We start from the raw sequence: 20,306 nt of genomic DNA, 5'->3' as shown, positions 1-20,306 counted from the left end.
AAAAAGGAGCAGGAACAATGCACATCAAGGTGGAAAGCCAAATTTTAACCAGGGGTGCCCCACACAAATCCCTTCTCCCACAAGAAGCTCCTGGGATGTCGCTGAAGTCCACCCAGGATAATGCTGTGATGCAGGGATAGTGCATGCCTAGGGCTGTGAGTGTGTATCCTAGGGATAGGGAGACTAACACCACTGCTCCAGGAGCATTCCGATGGATTTGTGGAGATTCTCACACCACTTAGCTCTGCTTCCAGGGGCTGCTAGTGCGGGAGGTGTAACTCAACCCTGCCCTGGGCTACTGAATCTATCAAGGCAGGTGTAGGAAAGGGTTGAACAGACTGGTGTAGGAAAGGGTTGAACAGCATATCTGCTCCAGTCTGGCATCTCACTCTGGGGAAGAGGACTAGGACAAACGTGCTCTGCTGTCTCCCTTCACCAGCAGATCTGAGAATGCTGGGCAAAAAGCCAGTGGCAGCCAACAAATTGAGATTTCCCCAGCAAAAAAAAAAGCAGGGAAGTGTTTCTAAAGTGCTTTTGAGCGCTGTCCTATCATTAACATTCAAACACTTTCCTGTCTAGGTACTGTTTCTGCTTACGTCCCACAGAGGACACACAAGCTCTGAGTCTGCTCCCTCTCCCACATGTCCTGACATCTGGAGGTAAAAGTGTCCTTCAGATGTTGCCCTGCACAAATGGGAAAGGAGGGATGGACAGATTTCATAGCTGTTCCATTCAGTATTGAAATGGTTGTAGTGTACTGAGAGTACAGGTAGGTAAAAGCAAAAAATTGTAACACTAAGTGAATAAAACACTAAAAAAAGATGAAGGTGGCAGAACTTCACTTCTATTTCAGATCTCCTTTCCTTCCAAAAATGCTTACAAGCTAGGGAATAAATGCCAAAATTGAATGCCCTTACCTAGTGTGGACTGCCTAGTCTGCTCTTTATGACAGAGGCCCTACAGAACGCTGGAAAGCTTGTGATGAACTTTCAGTGTAATGTATAAAGAGCACCCTTGCACCCAAATAAACCCACCCAACCTTCTACCCATGCTTTTTCTACCACAGTGCTAAGGTACCTGAGTGGAAATCATGACAATTCTGGCCAATTCCACGAAGTGATTTGGTCCCTGGAAACCTCCAAAGAGCGAGGAATGGGTTCACCTGCAGCACATGCAGACTGCCAGGCAGACGCGTTCTGCCACTCCTCCAGGACGCCCCGCAGCCAGTGCTGCTCAGGCAGCCCTGCCCCAGCGGGCATGGAACATGGAACATGCCCTGCCATGGAACATTTGCAAGGCTGAGCTGAGCAGGGTGGGGAGGTGGAAGGGTTAGGGAGGGGGAAGCCAGAGATGTGCCATCGCCTCCAGGGAGCCGGGAGCACCTCCGCAGAAGTGGCTCCATCCTTCCCCGCCCAGCACACAGACCTGGCTGGTGCAGTCTGACACACTGATGTTCTGTCTGATTAAAGGAAAAAGAGATTGGAATCACACATGGCACAGGGACACTTTCATAATGCACAGAAGAAGTCTGCAGATGATCAGCTCTCTGTTTCCTCAGGTTCCCCAGATTGCGAGGTTGATGAGGAATCTGAGTGGGGTACGAGCGCTACAGAATCAAAGGGAAAGGAAAAAAAAAAACATCAGCAATGAGCAATTATATTCAAGGAGACAAGACAGTAAGTCAGACCCAGAGGCAACTCCAAGGCTGCCAACACAGCAGCTGGTATTGCAGAACATCTCCGTGGTCGGTCCCAGCCTCCCTGACTGCCACTGGAGGAGCGGAGGGGTGCTGGAACACAGGAGCAGAGTGCAGGGGCGTAGGTGCAACCCTGCCCCAGTTTGCTCCTCCCAGCAGGTCACAGCTGCTGGCTGGGGCACAACATACACACAAGTAATGCTGAAAATGCATGTTGAAGCATATTTCTCAGGAAGGCTATTAATACCTGTGAAGAAAACACTGGAATTGCTTGCTGTTAATAGAGAAGAATGCATTGCATAAAAGACAAATTTCATGAGCTGTCATTGAGAAGGTTGCAGGGTCTAGTGGCTATACCACGTAGCTGGGGACAGAGACAGCTGCATTCCCTTTCTAGCTCTCCTTTGCTGACATTGGACAACTTATTTCACCTTGCAGCACCTCAGTTTCCCCATCTGGATATTAGGATAATGATTCGACTGCTTCCTCAGTGAAGCAATGCTAGATCTGCTGATGAAGAGGGTCAGAGGCAAGCATTATTATTTAGCATCATAAATATTCATACCATTGTGCAATGGGCAGGACTTGCTGAACAGACAACAGCCCTCATTAGAGATCAGAAAGTTTACAGTCTCTAATACACTGCACCTATCAATTCATCCAATGCAACAAAGAACAAATATGGAGATGCATGTATTTTTGGCAGCTACACCATCTGACTGAATGCATGACTGGGAAAAGAGTTTTGAAGAAGAGTTTGCATGCTTGGAGAATATAAATCTGAAAGTGGCTTCAAATTAATAGAAGAGTACCCCAGACACACAGAAGGACTGTGCAGGATCAGGTGAAGCAGAGCTTCCAGGAGAAAAAAGAAGGTATCCAAACTTGATAGGATGGTGCAAGCTAGGAGAGTAGGGTCAGGGCTGAGTGGCAGAGGAAGTTATCTCATCGACATGGCAAGTGATATCTTTCTATTGATTTTCAAATGAATAGATTTTATGGCCAGGAGCGACTGTTTAAAATCGTAAATCATCATAATCTCACCTCTTGTACCCTGGAGATCAAAGAACTTCATCTAGTCATTTGAATTACATTAATCCTATGTAAATAAAACAGTGCACTCATTATAATCAGTTGGAAGATACAGATGCATCACAAAAACCTATGAGCATGCAGTTAATACAAAAAGACTGTTGCTAAAACCTAGCCTTTAGTCTTCCCCAAAACAGGCAGAAACCTGGAAATTACTCCATTTTAGGGTTGTGCCTGTGTGATATTTTGGTTATGGCTGTTTCAGCAGCTTGGGAAACACAGATCCTGCTGCCATTCTCCCTGGAGGCACAGATCCCTTCCTCAGCTGGAGGCAGGGCAGGGCTGCACAAGGGGCAGCTCATGGCCACTCTGACACTGCTCGTGTGGCCACCACACAGCCCCAAGGGCCAGAAGGTGCTGGCACACATGTACTTTGGTGTCACCTGAAGCAGAGCTGGGAAATGTGCTGAAACAGGGAGCTCCAGAACTGAACATCTTCACAGCTTCAGCCTGTGTCTGACAAAGAGCTTTGTCTGAAAAGCACAGGGAGGAGAAGGAGGAACAACTCCTGAGAAGCCAAAATATACTATTTCAACACTTTCAAAATAGCAAGGCCAAACTTTTTGCTTTGAAACGACCTGTTTCTGATAAAAAAAAGCACTCGAAAATATAAAAACAATATTAAAAAGAACAAACCTGGGAAAAATTGCTTTTGAGAGCTCAGCATGCTGAGTACTGTGGTGATGCCGGAATCATCATTTTGGCTCGGACTCACTGCTTTAGTCAAACAAAAATTACAGACAGAAACACAGTAATAGTGCTTGTGACAGTTTGACTTCTGTGCCTTTCAGCCATAAATCCAAAAAGGCAATTATTTGCCCAGTCCTAATAGAGATCAAGTGGGAGGGAAAAATACACTGTCTTTGAGCACACACCTAGTGGTAGTTTTGCTAGGGTGAGGTTTGTAAGAGACCTCTGAGAGATGACCAGATGGCACCAAAGGACTCACGACCCTCCCTGGGTGGTTACCATGCTGCTGACTGCCACCCCTCCCTCTCCAGCCCTATCCCACATCCCAAGCAAAGCAATCCAGCCACCACAACACAAGCAAGCAAGGTGCCAGTGAAAGCTACCAACCCCAAAACTCAGGTGTGCAACAAGGGGAGCATAAAGCCACCCCTGAGCCCCTGGGTATTGCTAAGGCATCACTCAGGACCTTCCTTCTGGGCAAAACTGGTTTGTTATTTAATTCTTGGTCTGTAAAACCAGCGAGAGGCAGCAGCAGGAGGGGAAGCCGGGAGCCAGCAGCTGGTGAGCGACAGCACACAGGGCTCTGCACCCCTGGAGTGGGAGTTTGGCCTCGCAGCAGGCACTCAGATCTCATCAGGAGCCCAAGGGGCTTTGCAGTTTGGGACTTTAATCTTTTAATCTGGCTCTCTCTCTCCTGCTGCTTGTGGGTGTGGAGTGCGCGGTGGTGGGTGAGCCCTCCGGTGCCTCTCCCTCACTTGCTGTGGATCCATCCATGCAGTGGATCCACATTTAGGACAAGAAATGGAAACCAAGACTGTGAGGTGGCAAGAGGCCAAGGCATCACCCCAGGGAAAGGGCTTTCAGCACATGGGTGACAAGGCAGCCCAGTTTTCCTGGAGACGAGGCAAGTCAAGGCCAGCTAACAGAGGTCTCCATAATGCGAAGGTGGAGACATGAGCACCAGGCAATAATTAAAAAATTGTAACCTGGAAATAAAAATACATAAGTGCAAATGGGGGTGCGTGCTTGCAGCTGAGACCAGGCAGCTGTTGGTGCCCTCTGAAATTCCTCCCCCCACTCCCAGAGCAACATTCCAAACTCCTCACAGGTGAGCCTGGTGCATGCTTGCTCTGCAGCTTGGTACAAGCCTTCCACCACTGACATTTAGAGCCAGAGGGCAAAACCTTGATGTTGCAGAGGTCAGGAAGTCTTTCACCAGTTACTTTGCCATGGCTAAGTAGCATGAATCCATCCACTCTTAAAAAAGTAAGCTGGCTTTCAAACATGCTGTGCATACCGAGTACCTAAATGTTAGATGTGTGCATTTAAATACTCTGTGCCTCAGTTTATCCATCTTTCACTGGTGGCTGAGGGTTGTTCACACCATAGCATTTTAGGAAGCCAAGCACTGACAAAGAAGCCCAAAGTGTACAGGTGAAAGCCCGCAGGAGAGGGGAGTGATGACTACCCTCCTTTTCCAAGTAAGGAGAAGGCTTCTGTGCCTTCCAGCTCCTCTCTTGGCAGTGATCTGTGTGTAGGCAGTGGTCATAATCAGGAAGTGCCTCCTCCAATTTACAGCTGGTGGTACCACCTGTGCCTCTCCAATTCCAGCCAAAACAACCACCTCCTCAAACCCACTTGTAAGGAAGGGCAGAGGATCCAGCTCTGACAGCTCAGAGGAAAAAGCAAGGCTCAGGTTTAAGTGCTGACATTTTCCCTAGATGTGTACCACTGCCTACCAGCGTTTTCTTTCTTCTTGTAAAAAACAATTACAGTGCCTGCTGAGAGAAGGTGGTCCCACTGTGCCATAACAGCAAGCAGCTGATAAGTGATAGGGTAGACATGGGACAACAAGAGAAGGGGAAGACATTCAAATTTTGCTGGGTCAATGAGCGACCAACGTACTTGCCTGTGTGGCAGCTGGAATGGAAGAAAGTGGAGTCATTACTCATCATTTCAAGTCTGTCAAGGATTTACTTTCTGGAAGAAAACCTGTGGGTTAGTGACTGCTGGGGACGCAGGGAACATTTCTGTACAACTGAGACAGAGCTGTGTATATGGGATATGCCTTATTGGTATTATCCTTCTGTCTCCTGTGCCGGTTTTTGATTGCCAGGTCCCTTCTTCCACCTCATCCTGGTTGAAGCCATCTCCCTACCAGTGCAGCATCTCAAAAACCAGTTCTGGATTAGCACTCACTGCTTCAATACACTCTGGACCTCAAATGGAGCTCTTTTACCTTGGAAAACTGGAAACCTGAGGAGATTTTGAATAACAGAAATTTGTAAGAATTACACCTCTGGTCAGCCAAAAGTAATACCAGAAAGGAAAGTCTCACTGTTCCCATCAATGGAACTAACAGCAGGGCTTTCCAGACTTCCATTGATGAGATAGTCTGGACAAAGAGAATGGAGGCCACTACTTTATGAGCTGGCATTCGTTCTGGGGGGGGCTTAATTTTTCTAAAAATGCATCCCTTGTGTGCAATATACTGTGCTCCTGCTCTGGTCTCTCTCACAAAACTCCAGTTGACTTCTCTGAAGTGCACAGGGCCAAGAGGCACTTATTTTCAGATTTACTAAATGCCTACATTTCCAGTTAATCTGGAGCTGTGGGTGCCAAAACCTCAAGAGAGTCACTTACCCTCATTGCAAATATCATCTCAGCCTCTCTAATGCCACTGGAAGAGTAATAACCTTTTGAGAAGACTTAAGGGCACTCTAAAAGCTATATACAGAAAAAAACAAGAAGATCAGAATGAAAGCCAACAGCTTCTGACATCAGATGTTTCCTTTCAGTGTTTTCTCCTTTTGATTAGCTATTTCTTTTCATTTACATCCCATAGTCTCAAAAAGTTATTTTTGAATTATCTGTTTGCTGCAGATTTCCTGTAGAGGCCCAACCATCTACTCATCTTTGAGAAAGTACCCTGCTGCTGCTTGGTCCTACAGTTACTTCCATATGAACCTAAGGCAGGCAGGTTCTCATCTTCCATTTAGATTTTTTTTTTAATGGATGATGAAAGCAGAAACAATTGAGCTTTTGATGTTCAGCTTCCCCAGTCCAGCACCATGGCGACACACCAGCACAGGGAACATCCACTGCACAACAACAAAGAAACACACACTTTGCATTTTACAGAAAGTGCTCTTCACATGGCAAAACATCTGTCCAAACCTATAAAGCAGGCAGTTTGCTGTCTTTTAAGGCAGCCCTGACTCAATGCCTACAAGCCACTCTCTTTGGAAAAGGGGGAGTAATATTTTTTCTGCTAAACTCTGTATCTGTTCATCAAAACCCCTGTACATGCCATGCATTGAAGAGTTAGATTTGATAATCCTTGTGGGCCCTTTCCAGCTTAGACAATTTTGTGATTCTGTCCCTGCTGAATTCATACATTCACTCCCAATCCCCCGAATCTGGGGTCGTCTTGTCACTGGGATCCAGCACCAGGGGGTTCTGACCCATGCTTGGGATATCCTGGTGCTACTGGCACATAGAGAATTTATGGTTTATTTATGGTTTCTTTATGTTTTATTTTTCTCTAACCCACCAAGACACGTGTGATCACCTCAGATCCTTGCATCAAAGCAACACCCCCTGGGACAGCTGGGAGCACACAACACACATCACCAGCTCCAACAGCTGTCCCCAGTGCCACCAGCGGCCACCTCTGTGGGATCTAGAGTAAGGAGTCCCTCTGCTTTCTTCCTGTAGCTGCTTCCTTGAGGCAGACCAGCAAATTTTGCTTTTTCCTGACATACAGCCTAGGTGGCGGTGCCTTAGAGAGCACCAGTGACAGCTGGGTGAAAGGGAGCAAAGACCAGCCTTGTGATCTGTCACAAAGTGACTGCTGGCCAACACAGACATGTGAGACCTGGGCTTTAGCAACAGGCAAGCAAAAACCAAGCCTGCAGCTTTGCTTTCCTCTGTGCAAGTTTGACATCACTAAGAAAGATCACATACAAATAAAATTCCACTGAATACACTGAAATACAGCTGAAATACACATAGAACAGAACCTCTTCCAAAGGGTTTGCTAAGAAAACAAAGCAGAAAAGACATGGTCACCTTTGAGTATTGTGTGAATAGCTGCAAAATTGACTCCAATAAGCACTTTATAAGCCTTTCTCTTTCCAAAATTCACTGCCATCTTTTCAAACACAGAACAATATACGATCTGGTTAAGGTGCTGATCCATCCCAAGGTGATGAATACTATCAGGGCTTGGAGCTTCATCCCTTACCTAACATTTCCTGTAATGAAACGTTCTGGCTGAACTTTGACACGGAAAATTTCAATCCAAACAATTAGGCTGAGTTACTTTGAGCTGATGCATCTTCTTACCTGTTTTGAGAAGTCTGGTATCACCATCCTCACTGTAGAAGACATTAAAACTGTACACCTGCTACCTTCAGGAGCACGGATAAGTTGGTCTGGTGTTACCCAAAAGAAACAGCTGGAGATCTAACATGATCAAGTGTTTTTGACAACAGATGAACTTCTTTCTTAGTATGAGCAATTTTGCTCATTCTGCAAGCCTTTTCTACACTGAGACTTATTTTTAGCACTGGCAAGACCTAGCTCATTAACATACACAGACGATTTTACAGTAAATTAGTATCAGTGTTCGTTACAACGTGTGCAATTTTGCAACCTTCCAAAAGTAGGACAGGTTTAATTTTACCTGTTTCAAGGCTGTCACTGACCCTTCACATGTTCTGCTAGAGGGGAGATCAGATAGCAGGTCCTACACCGTGCTGGGAAGAAGGAAGAAGCTGAATGCCCAAAGGTTGCCGCTGCATTTCTCTTTTCCATTGTCTTTTCTCCAGAGGGAACTGTTTAGAGAGAGGATGAAATGACTGTGGGAAAGAAAAAAATGTGTGAAAAAGGGAACCTGAAAAAAGCTAGCAACGAGAGGTCATTAGAAAACTCTTAACAGTGAGAATGTTTCAGGTTTGTTGAGAAGCAGAACTATTCATCTCTGTGCTGCATGCAAAGTCACTAAACTACACTGTTTTCCCTCAGCTAAACACCAGCTTAATCATACATATTTCAATCATGTAAGCAATTAAAAATAATTGTTTTCCCTCAGCTGGTTGTTTTTTTCCCCACAAAATACCGACAAAAATGGCACATGTTTCTCCTCTTGCTTGAATTGACTTTATTTGTGCCAAAATTAATTTCTGACCTCTAATACGTGCTCCAAAATGTGGTGACTGAAATAGAAAGCAAGACTTTCCATCTGATTAAATGTTTTTATGGTTTATGGTCACACAAGAGCCACTGCCTAGTGCTTTCCTGCAATTCCTTCTCAGCGTTTAGAAATTCCTGATCAACAAGGGACACATCTGGGAAGCCCAACCACAGCATTTCAGGGAAAAGAAACTAAAAGGAGAAAGATTTCAGAAGTGACAGCGGCATAAGAGATAAAAATGGGGAAAAAAGTTGGACGGCCAGCCTAGCACTTACCCACAAATCCCAGCAGTAGTTCCAGGCTGGATTTGTTCTAGTAATAAAAATACCTGGGGGATACAGGTATCCTAACAGGACAGAAGTGGCAGCACTGGTAGAGCTGAGTTACATAAACACAGTGTCACCTTCTCCCTGCCTGCCTGGATCTCTCTGGGTCCAGAGCAGGTTCTGTGGGATCACAAAATTTTGTTAGCAGAAGACTTGGGAGCAGATGAAAGCTTGGGTCCACCATCCCCCAACATACCTGCCAGAGAAGCTGAGCTGGTACAGGGTGGGGAAATTAACTGTGCTAGATAAAGGAGTGGTTTTAAAATCTCCTTTTGCCTGGAGCAGTGAAGAAGCCAAGAGAAGGAATAGCAGCTCTGCAAGGGATGCAGCTGCATGCCACTCCTTTTTGAGGGTGAGCTGTGATACTCCACTCTTGCCTCTTGAATTCTTCCCCAGGGAATTAGAAGCTGGAGAAAAATTAGGGGTTTTTATTTATTTATTTTCACCAAGCCATTGTGCAGCATTCTTTATCTATGATCTAATAACTCTTCTAGCATTCGTAACTTGCGTGATTTCAACCAAAGGAAAAATGCGATAGGATTTTGCATGACTCATGGGTCTTGTGAAATGCTTTCAAGCAGATCATCTTTCCAGCTTTTTACCCTGATTGAAACAGGGTAAAAACCCAAATTCTTAAAATGGTCTGCACACCAAGTTTCTGCAAAGCATGCTGATTTTCAAAGCTGATTTTCTTCTGAATATACAAACTGTTCAGGAAAATTTGACAAATATCTACCTGATTAAGCCCACAAAGGTGTGTTTGTACATTCTTGGATACATTCTTACATACCTGCCCAGAGCTTCAGGCTTTTATCTTTTTTTTTTTCCCCTTCTTTAAAATCAAGGCCAAATTTTCAACTGGCAAAGTAGATCTGCAGATTGGGGTTTGCTGAGCCAATGGGAACTGTTACCTGAAGCTTGCATAGATTACACTGCTCTCAGCTCTGCTGCCACTCTCAGGGGTGGGAATCCACACAGGGCCACCAGAAATCTGATTGCCAAAAATCACCCAGCTTTGTTTCCAGTGAGCAACTGCCATATGGATTTCCCTTTCCACAGAGCTCTGATGTTCCTGAATCCCTTCTCCTACTCCCTTACCTCATTAGAGCTTATGACAGAAAGGCAGGTCATTGCCTGGAGCTCCTTGAGAAGCAAAGCACAGCTGCAAGCTCCTAGTGCCTTTCCATCAGCATTTTTGTGGCACAGCAGCAATGCTCTGTGCATGACAGGCACTGAGCCTGACTGCTGCTTGCTTCCAAAACCCACTGCACCCTCCCAAGCTGTGTGTCCTCTTCTTTGATCTTTCCATCCACCTCTTTGGTCACCAGAACAGGAGCTTTGAGCTTTCTAGTTTTCAAATGCCTGCATTGTTTATGGCATTGCCAACCTCAGCCAAGGGCTTGGCAGCTTTCCCTGGGACAGAGAGGCTCTGTGGGGAGGGGATGGACTCAGGAGGCAGCAGGAGGGAGCAGAGGCACATCCCTGAAAGTCATCCTTCAGTGCAACTTTGAGAAAGGAAAGCTGTGACCAACACACAGAGTGACAGGCTACAAACAGAGACATCTGAAAACCCTTTCCCACGGGGGGAGAGGTGTTGTGCTGCTGTTCCAAGCTACTCCTCTTACAAGGCTTACTAATAACAACAATTAGGAATAGTAATAATAATAATAATGGGTCATGGAACAAATTTGGGGTTCTGACTATCATTCAGCAGGGAGTGAAACATATCACAACTGCCTCTTTTAGAAGTGCTGGGAAAACTTGTCATAGTTAAGGATTAAAGTACCAGGCAGATGTGACATTTAATATCTGAACTGCCATCAGACAAGAAATTGCACGTTAAGTTGCATTGTTATCCAAATTAATAATAACACTAATGAAAGAAATAAAGAAAAAAGAAGACAGATCTAACAGTAAGCACTGTGTGCTGTAGCCCCTGACACCCAAGGGTGGTTCCTGTACCACAGCATCCCTCTGGAGCCAGCTCTGTGGCTAGGGATATGAGCAGGCTTCAGGTGGGCCTCCTGTACCACTGCATGAAACACACTGCTACTTTCCAGGCCACACAGTAAACCAAAGAAAACCTAAGACACTTTTCAAACAAATGAAAGTTATCTCTTCTTTCATTTCCCCTAAATGCTCGTCTCTGAAATGTCTTGCTGCATTTGCCTCAACATTTCAATGCTGGAAAGGCTGTGGCACAGCAGTGGCAAGCTGTGTGGACTGAGTTCTGGCAGAGTTGGATGGAGCAGGAAGGAAGTTAAAGGGGAAAAAGTTTCACATTTCAATAGACAGAGACAAGTATTTCCTATAATACGAAACAGGATTTGACAGAATTTTTTGTGTTTTAAGCTTTTTATACCTCTCTTAATAAAAGCTAAGCTCCTTTTCTCCTCCTGCACAGTGTATCATGCCTCAGATAAAATCCTTTTGAAGAACAACATGCACACACAGTATAATCTGACATTATTCCAGTGCTACAGGGAACATCTTGAACATAATTGCACCACATGGAAGTTGACTTGCTATGAGAAAAACACACAAAAAAGCTTTCAAAACAAATCTGTAAACACATTTATGCTCCCAATAGCCATGATAAATCCAATTAAACAGCCAGGATGTGTGTTACAAACTGTCACTAAAGAAGTTAATGCAGTTTCTGTGGCAGGGAATATTCCATCTCCAAGCAAGAAATCCTAGTTCCAAACTGCCCAAGGGTCATGATTTTATAGTCAAGCCTCACTTGAGAGGACCAATAGCCAAACCAGGACGCTTTAAGCCCAGCTCACCCATATCCCATCCATGCTGGCACTGCATTGCCTGACCCTCACTCTGCCTAGTCCTGGCATTACCTTCTCTCTGTGCCATTTAGGCCTTTCAGGATCTCTACTTGCCTCTAATACAAGAAAAGTCCTGCAGATCCACATACCAGGCCCCACACAATGCCAGTCTGACATTCTGCTCCCAATACACTGAAAACATACAGCTGAAAACAACTGGGGAGGAATTATTTCAGCCTAAAGCTGAAGAATTTCTTTCCTGCAAATGCCAGCAGTGAACAAAGCAGGAATGCTGCCTTTGGACTGGGAAGGGCATGGTGTTTTGCATCAGGGAACAAGAGACCCTGACTGAAGAGCATCTGCTTCTGAGGAACATCAAACAATCCACAGCAAGGTTTGCACTGGCTACCTGTTAGCCACACTGGAAATATAAATCCTACTAAATCAGAAACAGCACAGTAGCTGTAACACCGTTGCTTTGCATCAAAACAGTTTAAATGTCATTGGTATTTCTCATGAGGGAGAAAATTCCATTTGTGAGTGCTCAGAACAAGAGCAGCAGCAGCTGGTCTGCTTCCCCACTGAAAGCTGGTCCCAGCTGCAGCACAACACTGGAGACCCAGAGGGTTGTGCTCCACAACAGTGGAGACGCAGTGTGGAACATCTCAGCACTCAGCCCCGCTGCTGAGCATCCCAATCACTCATTAGCCACCTAGGTGAGACTTCAAAGCTCAACAGCAAATTATCCTTCAAATAAAGGGAGTCAGTGGACCCAAATGTGTTCCACCTTTTTGCTGGGAAGGGCTCAGGAACACCCCAGCCATTGCTCCCCTGTTCCTGTTTCCCCCTGTTTTTAACTTCTATGCACACGATGGGTCACCCTTCCACAACCTTCCCATTTTTCTTCTTCAAAGGTTTGAAGCTTCCATTTTCAGTGGATGTAGCAATAGTCTCTCTCAGGGCTGTGGTGCTATGACTCACAGCAAAAGAAACTAATATAGCACCTGGCTTGGATGCACGCCTTGGAAGCAAAACCAACAACAAGGAACATTTGCAGAGCAATACATGCCTACAGAACATTGGACAATGATTTAGAGCACTGCAAGTTTTGGCCACTCAGAGATGTTTTAGAAGTTTCTTGATACTCAGCCAGTGGCAATACCCTGTCTTAAGGCATCCTGTGGCCACACATGATCAGCTCAGTGAGCATGGGTGTTTTGGGCTGGAAGATGCTGTTGCTGACAACAGGCAGTGTGGATTGGAAGGGCAATGCCAGAGCTGTGCCACAGGCAGTGGCCACCTGCCTGTGGAGTAGGATGTTTCTGCCCTGGCCTGATGCCAGCAGGAGCTGCTTTTTCCCTGCTGTCTTTGAACACAACTGTGGATATTTTTATCCCTGTCCTCTCTACGTGCGGAAAAGCATCAGCCAGCATCTTATCTCCCTACAAGGATTAAGACACTTAGATAAAAACAAATTAAGGAATGGACAAGCATTAGCTGTGTGATTCCAGCCTGCTGAGTTTATTTGGGCATACAAGCTGCTGAAGCCATACCTGCCTGGCTCAGACACCATCTGAATGTTTGCAGAGCTGCTGGACACCTTGAGCAATAATGACGAGGCCCAAGGGCTTTATGAGTATTTCCAGGTGTGTCTAAATTGTTTCTGACCTCTTCAGACTGCAGCCTGCTTGGCTTATGGGCTGGCAGGATCTCCTGGTGTGTTTGCTATTGGAGCTCCTTTGAAGCAGGGAACTGTGTTTGCAAGCTCACTCTGGCATGTCTCCACACCAAGGAAGCTTGCTTGGAGCTGGGAGGTGCCAAAGGTCCAAGTCAGCGGGCAAATAACACCTGCCTAGGGATGCTTTCCTTTGGATGTGCAGTTCTGGGAACAAACTTAAAGTTTAATGAGATAGAAGAAAAGCTCTTTTTTCCAGACCATGCTGTTTTTGAAATTAACAGCTTAAAAAGGTGTTTTTTTTCCTCAGGAGTGAAAGAAAATACCCAAGCCAGAAGCTCAGTCCCCAGTTAACTTCAACACTTTGACATAAATATTTTATATCCGTTTGCATTCATATCTATATTAGAGAACTGGAAAGGCCAGAGGAATGCTGTGCAATTAAAAAAGCTGGAAGTGCTTGGAAAAGGAGTTTTGACTTGCAACCTGGAGTCACTCTTGTGCCTGCATCTCTGGTGTATTTTCAGCATTATATACATACATAATGCAGCATCCTAATCCTCCTCCAGGCACCTGTGCCTCAGGTACTGATGCCACAACCTTTGGCAGATTTATAACAACACTGAACTGTGGCTCCACATCCAGAGGAAATTGGAGCATGAGACAAGGCTGGTCATGAGTAGATGGTAGGAACCACAAGGACCAGCCCAGCATCACCCCTCACTTTCAGAAGGTGTGCTCACCCCACACTGTGGTAAACTGGACAGTAGATAAACCAGGCTGTTTCCCTGCTCAGCAGGGACGTGTCCTTCCCCAGTCCCAAACAGCCAAGAAGAACTTACAGCTCTCACCAACATCTTGCCCTGCTAATAGCATGAACTGGGCTCTCCCACTCTTTCACACTCTGGAGATGTGCCCTGCAGCCAGGAGAAGCCAGATTTTCACACAGGGTCACTACCAGAGGAAACACACTGACTCCCAACAGAATCAGAACAGCAGGACACAGAGAGAGAGAGACAGAGAGAGAGAGAGAGGGGTGCAAAGTTGTAAAGCCCCTGGACAAGTCCTACTGCAAGGGCATTTGGTAAGTACCTTTGTTGCATTTGGCACCAGATCAGAAAACTAAACCCTGCTAGTACTTTGAAGAGTAAGCCTCTCTCCTCACCTTGACACGCTATTTCTTTGTTATCCTTTCTCATCCTGTCAGAATAGATGCCAGAGCTGGAAATACTCACTTTGTGAAGAGCATGAATCAGGGAGAAGTGACTTTCTTGAAGATTCTCTGGCCACTGCCAGGCTTGTTCAACCTTTCCTCTGAGTCAGCACAGCAAGTCTTTACCTTCACTTGCTGTCTGGCACAAAAGGAGAAGAAAAGCATTTGTACTCTGCTGCAGTCACCGTCACAAAGATCCTGTTGTTGTCAGCAGGAGCTAGTACAGATGTCAGGAGAGGCTGAAATGATTCCATCAGGGAATATTTGTTAAAATCTATTTGGGGCACATCCTGCATTCCTCAAGTACCTGCAGGAATGGCTGTGACTAGCAGGGGCAAAATGACTGTACATCCTGTTCTGGCTCTCCCTGCCTGGATGTCCATACATGCACCAAGTATGGCTCGCTTATCAGCATTTACAAAAAGATAGCCCTTTAAACAAATTACCTTGTTTTAGAGGAACACATTGGAAAGCTGCCTGTGAGTAATGTACAATGTAAATCCATTAATCAGGCAAAGCCACTGGCATATCTCTACCTAATCATTCCATAGCACTTATTTGTCTCTCCCATGTTTATATTCTAATAGAACAAATGCAGCAGTCAAAAAGTTCTGAGCTGGTGAGGAGAAAAAAAAAAAGTCATTAAGCAGCCTGTTCAGAATTGCACAGAAAATGTGTAATGACAGAGGACTTTATCTGAAAGCAGGAAAAGTAGGAATTTCAGAAGGCCAGGCATCTTGGGAAGGGAGGGAAGCATGCCAAGGCAGCGTGCTCTGCCAGCCACAGGAATTGCACACCGGTGGACTCCACGCAGGTGCAGGCTGTAAGGAACAGCGAGCTGTGAAAAGAAACCATCAACAACCCTGACCAGACAGGCTCTGAGAGAGCAAGAAGGTATTTCAGGTAGGTTGGAGGTGCCTGGTTATGGCTGTGCCAATGGCCACCTGCCTGAGCTGGACCTGGCAGAGCTCACACAAAGAAAATAGAAAGCAGCAAGACACTCAAAAACTTAACAGGTCAAACAGCAGTGGGGAGCCACAGGCTGCCTTTGTGTTGTACCCAAGAGCTGGAAAACATCATCAGAACCTTCTTAATAGAAAACAGCCTCCTTTGATCTAAAAGGGCTTGACAGGCTCCTTTGACAATACAGAGATTAATTCTGAAGGTAGTTGAGCACACCAGGGCTAAAATTTAATTTCAAGAAACGCTGGGAAGAGAATAATTCTTTTCACGTTCGTTTAACAGTACTAGCAATTCATTCTTCCAAGAGTGATTGGTCAAATCCCAGGACAATTACTAAAGGCTACTGTGTAAATGTGGAAACAACAGTCAGTATAAAGATAAATCTGAAGGCACAAGACAGACAGACATGCACTTATCCATAAATAAATATTGCTCCCATGGCCTCCTTACAGACCCATACCACCTTCTGTGGTTTCTCATAGCAAACACAGGGGGTTGACTACTTCTGTTAGTTCTCTTTCCTTCCCAGGCTCTCAAGGTTTGTTTTGAAATGAAATACAGAGGGATGTTTTGAAGTTCATGACAGTGGGCAAGCCCTCTTTCTCCACAGGAGGGATGCAGCAATAAAACTGGTCCTGCCAGGTGCTGACCTGCCTGTCTGTATGGGGTGAGGGTTGTCCAGCTGCAGTGAAGCCCAGGAATCTGAGATTCAGTCAGGATGTCAACATCAGTGGATTCCAAACCATCTGGAATCAAAAGGAAATAACAGATTTAGGTAACTACTAAGCTAAGCCACGCATCAACCAGTGGCCTAAGAGCCAAAAGTGCTGATTTCTGAGTCAGCACGTACTACTGGCACGCTCTTCTGGCATCTCCATCCACCAGCCTAGTTCTGCTTTCCAGAGGGAATGTCCCTCCCCAGCACACTGGCAGAGACACAGGCTCACTCACAGCAGCACCCCCATCCACCCATCCCACATCCAGCACAGCCTCCCATAGGAGAACATGTTCCATTCTGGGCTTTTCTGGGTAAGCAGTGACCCACCATAAATGTGTTTTCTCTTGGGACCATTCCCCATGGATAAATCCATGTAAGGTATCAGTGCTGCACAGCAGCACAGGGCACTCTCACAGCTGCTCTTAGGCTGCATCAATGCTCCTTTACAGAGGTAACAAGATCCCTTATGCTTGTAAGCAGGGGTTCAGAGGCTCTTGAAAAATGAAGCCTATTAATCAGTGCAAATTTAACATAATAAATAAGAGCTCGTGGTCAAAAAGCCCCAACTGCTTCTCTCTCACAGATTCAAAGCAAAGAAGGAATCCAGTCAGATTTGTATCACTTCTTCTTGCTCTATAAATAGCTGCAACTGCCATTCCAAAAATAAACCAGATAAATATTTAAGGCCCACTGCTACTTAACTTACTGTTATGCTTACATACTGCTTACTGTTGTGTAAATCAGGAGAAATATCAATGAGATCCATAAATTCACACCACAATGCTTTGCTAAAGTCAGAGGGAAGGACTGTTTTTCCAGTGATTACAGAAAAGTCCTTCCATGAACACTTCACCATCAGCTTTCTTTCTTCTGACCTACAGATCCCTTTGACATGGGAAAATGAGCCATGGGAAAATGAGCATAAGGGGAAATGCCAAGAAAGCTGTGACAGTCCTTTTGCCTAATCCATCAGATGGATAAATAATTTTTTTAAAAGGCACCTCTGTCCTATTTAATTTTTAAGCTTAGCCTGAACAAGGACTAGAAGAGGTACCTGCTCCCTAGAGCAGTTTAGGAGTAAGCACTCTGCTGGAATTTTCTATCTACCTTGGTATCTACACTTGTCAAATAAAACAGCGATTACCATAAAACTATTGTAAAAATAAGCAGCTATACTTTTCTTTTGTAGACAATTTGTCTGTCCCCAAAATAACTCAGTATTTTGCCCATGAAATACTTCAGACTAATGCACTTCTGAAAAAAAACAGTTGGAGATGAACAAAATAGTCTCAAATAGCTCTTCTATCTAAATTTAACTCAAAGGCACCATTTTACATCAAATAAAAAGACAACATAATGTACCTGATAATGAATCGCATTATTTGTGAGGGCACCAACAGAACACAAATTATTTGTGTTACTGGAATAAACATTCAACAGAATCCACCAAAACAAGTGAAACTATTTAAAGGAAAATACAGTCATTCTCCATCCTGAATAAACCAAGGGGAAAAAACCAACCCAACCAAACCAAAACCAACCCAAACTGCTCTTGAGCACGCACAAGTATTGTGTTAATCTGATTACGTGGAAAAACTAAAGACTCAAAGGCTGCCTGTTTTGTTATTTTTCCTTGCTTTTCCAGGAAACCAAATATTAAGTACCTGGCTTACAAACCTCCAGCAGTTGATCCCGCTTCCTTTGACGTTCACCTCCTACGAATGACACAATCCAACACCCACATACCAGCTCTAAGAAATCAAGAGTGCTGTTGCTTCAACAAACCCCCATGCACTTGGGGCTAGGCAAAGAAAGATGAAACACCCTGGAACTCTGCAAACAAATCATACCCACTGCTGATGTAAGGAAGGGGAAGGGAGGGCAAAGGGCAAAAAAGAAAAATTAAATAAACCATAGGAAGCATCCTTAGTCATCCAGAGCAACGTGTTGAGATTTTTAACAGCACACCTGGAAATGGAAAGCCTCTATTAGCTCTGGCTAGAAAGTAAAGAGCAGGCTGCAAGTGGGCAATGAGCATTACCTCGTGGGGTGGGAACGGAACTGGAGTGCCTTCTCCTCAGCCTGGCCTTGCAGGTGCTGCAGGGAACTGGGGCTGCCTCCAGCAGCACGAGAGCCCAAGGCAGGCAGGGCTTTGGGAGCACAGAGGAGCTCCCTCCCCACCTCACACAGCTGAGGCCTATTCCTGCTGCACAGGCCAAATAAATCATCAGCAGGGAGCACCTGGGGCCTTTGTGGAAAAACATGGATTAACAGCATCGAGAGGATTTGGTATCCCATCTAATACTGCAGCCAGCTTTTACACACCCAGATGAGGGCATTGTGGATGACGTTGAGTGTTTTAGGGGTCAGAGTGTATGGGGTGGCAGGACTCCAAAAGCCTGGGAGGAAAACACATGCTGTGGACCTGGCTCTGCACTGCTCCCCTTCCTCCTTCCCCATTATTAAAGTGTCAATTTGTCATGCATGGAGCTTGAGAGCTCTGCATGCTGCATCCCAGGAATGTCCCCCATCGCTGGCACCAACAGCATTGCTGCCTGCCACAGCCAAGTCTTCTCCTGAGTGCTCCCAGCCAAAAGCAGTTCTCACTCAATTTTCCACAGCTGAAAATGCCTGGGAAGGGCAGAGCTGGCCTGCACCTATAAGTGACCTCCCCCTTCTCCCCCTATTTTGAATTATATTTGTGAGCAAACAGGTAAAAATACAGCCTTTAAACTCAGAACCCCAGCTTTGGCCTGAGCACCACCACCATTCAGGAAATCAGACAAACAAATGGGAAGAAAGGAAAATGCTGCATAATTACTCAGAGCCACCCTGAAAGGAGGGCTGTTACCAAAACCACCGAGTCTCTTTTATTGAGGATTTCTTACTGCAGGAGAATGCTGCCTAATAGCTGGTATATCCTGCTTGAGCGAGTATATTCTCCTCGGAAATCAAGCAAAGGTTTCTAATAGTTTTTGACAGAGTGTGGTCCCCTAAAGCTACATTTTCTGTCTGATTCATGCTGACTAACTGTAACCCTACGACAGTTATTGAAAGTTAATTAGCGGTGAAGTGCTAAGAGCTCTAAAAATGAAAATACAAGCGAGAACTGAATGCAGAGTGTCTCCCTTCCCAGAAAAAATACTGTCAAGAAGGTTAATATAACTGAAAAAATATTCCAAGTTGAAAATGTGAGAGGGATTCCTCTAATAACTTGGCTGTGATGGTCCCTTGTTGTGTAGACACGCAGCTGAGAGGTAACACATTCCTTAGGGCTTATCAGGGACCCAAGGAACAAACCCCAGTATTTCTTTCTTTATTAGATTTGCTAGAGGAAGTGCCTGGAAAGTTACATAGAGACAACACCCAAGTTACATAAAGACAAAGATATAAATCAATTACTGCTTCCTCTAGGGACTCAAGTTTGTCAGATGTTGCACATGCTATCAAATCCCAACTATTTTTGCCCTTATCCTTCACTTCCTCAGTGTTTGCAAGGAAAAATCCACAGTTAGATGTGAGCCCAGCCAGCACCAAGCGGGCGTAGGAGGTGAGGCGAGGAGAGCCACAGCCCTGCACCACCCACTCCCTGCAGATGTAAGCGCCGAGACAAGGTGCGAGGCAGTGGGCAGCACCCTTCAGGTGTTAAAAAAGCCCATCCTGGCACCCCCAGAAGTTGGATACAGCCCCAAACAATAAAAAAATAAAACTAAAAGCAACTTCACGCAGAGAAGGGGCACTGTTTTAAGAACAAGGAATGGAACGCATTGGAGCAAAGCAAGTAGGTTGGAAAAGCCAAATGTAGGGCTCAGCATAAAAATAGACAACAGTGATGCCAGAATGCCTTGGCAAAACTGTGTTTATTGATTTTCATAGAATAGGGAAAAAAGCTCCAGTCCTTTCCACCCCTGACTGGTGACTGTGACTCACTAGCGATCTAAAATGACTGCAATGAG

Source organism: Molothrus aeneus, chromosome 7 (assembly GCF_037042795.1).
Source record: "Molothrus aeneus isolate 106 chromosome 7, BPBGC_Maene_1.0, whole genome shotgun sequence".
Classification (NCBI taxonomy): domain Eukaryota; kingdom Metazoa; phylum Chordata; class Aves; order Passeriformes; family Icteridae; genus Molothrus; species Molothrus aeneus.
Note: the sequence above shows the minus strand (reverse complement) of the source record.